Genomic DNA, 1,215 nt, shown 5'->3' with positions numbered 1-1,215 from the left:
TGTCTGTTACCACTTTTTCTCAGCTCTCACCGAACGGATTTCTTTCAACGATACGTCAAAAGATGACAAATCGTATCTAGTCGAAGACATTACCCTTCAAAATTGAAAAAATGTCCCTCGTTCCCCGTAAATTGGGGAAACCTCCAAAAAAATTACAAATTTAAAAATCGCTACTTTTTCACAAAAAATTAACTTTTTCAACTTAACTTTTGAAAGTGTTCCGGAAGGTCTGACACTTTTATATATATCTTAAATTAAAGCTAATGTAATGTACTTTAATTTGAAAAAAAAAAATTTGACCTCTGGACTTGTCTTCGTGGTGAAAGTTGACATCAAAGTTAATTTTTGTGTGAAAATTTTCGATTTTATAATTTACATTTTTTACTTTAAAGTGCTATAACTTTTTAAAAAATGTATGGATCAATACAATTTTTTCATGAGAAGTAGTATTTATATACATCTTTCATTGGATATACTTTTTTTTTAAATCAGACTATTTCCCTATATATGGGGGGGCTTCAAATATAAAAAATGCATATAGAAAGTAGAACTTTTTCAACTTAACTTTTGAAAATGTTCCGGAAGGTCTGACACTTTTATATATATCTTAAATTAAAGCTTATGTAATATACTTTAATTTGAAAAAAAAAAATTTGACCTCTGGACTTGTCTTCGTGGTGAAAGTTGACATCAAAGTTAATAAAAAATTACGATTTTTTTAAAATAATTTTTTTTTATATTTTTAACTTAATAATGCTCTAACTTTTTCAAAAATGAACATATCAATATAGATGCTTGATGTCTTTACTTATGATAGTCTTTTAAATCCCCCCCTGTGAGCAGAAAAAAGGTCAAATTTACAAAAAAAATATACCAAATAATAGGTAAAGACATCAAGCATCTATAAAAAAAAAAATTATATTGATATGTTTATTTTTGAAAAAGTTACGGTAGTTTTTAGTAAAAAAAATTTCGAAAATTTCGAAAATTAGCGATTTTTAAATTTGTAATTTTTTTGGAGGTTTCCCCCATTTACGGGGAACGAGGGAAATTTTTTCAATTTTGAAGGGTAATGTCTTCGACTAGATANGACATTTTTTCAATTTTGGAGGGTAATGTCTTCGACTAGATACGATTTGTGATCTTTTGACGTATCGTTGAAAGAAATCCGTTCGGTGAGAGCTGAGAAAAAGTGGTAACAGACACAAAAAAAAA

Source organism: Daktulosphaira vitifoliae, unplaced genomic scaffold (genome assembly GCF_025091365.1).
Source record: "Daktulosphaira vitifoliae isolate Bord-2020 unplaced genomic scaffold, ASM2509136v1 Scaffold_1, whole genome shotgun sequence".
NCBI lineage: Eukaryota > Metazoa > Arthropoda > Insecta > Hemiptera > Phylloxeridae > Daktulosphaira > Daktulosphaira vitifoliae.
This window is presented reverse-complemented; position numbering follows the sequence as displayed.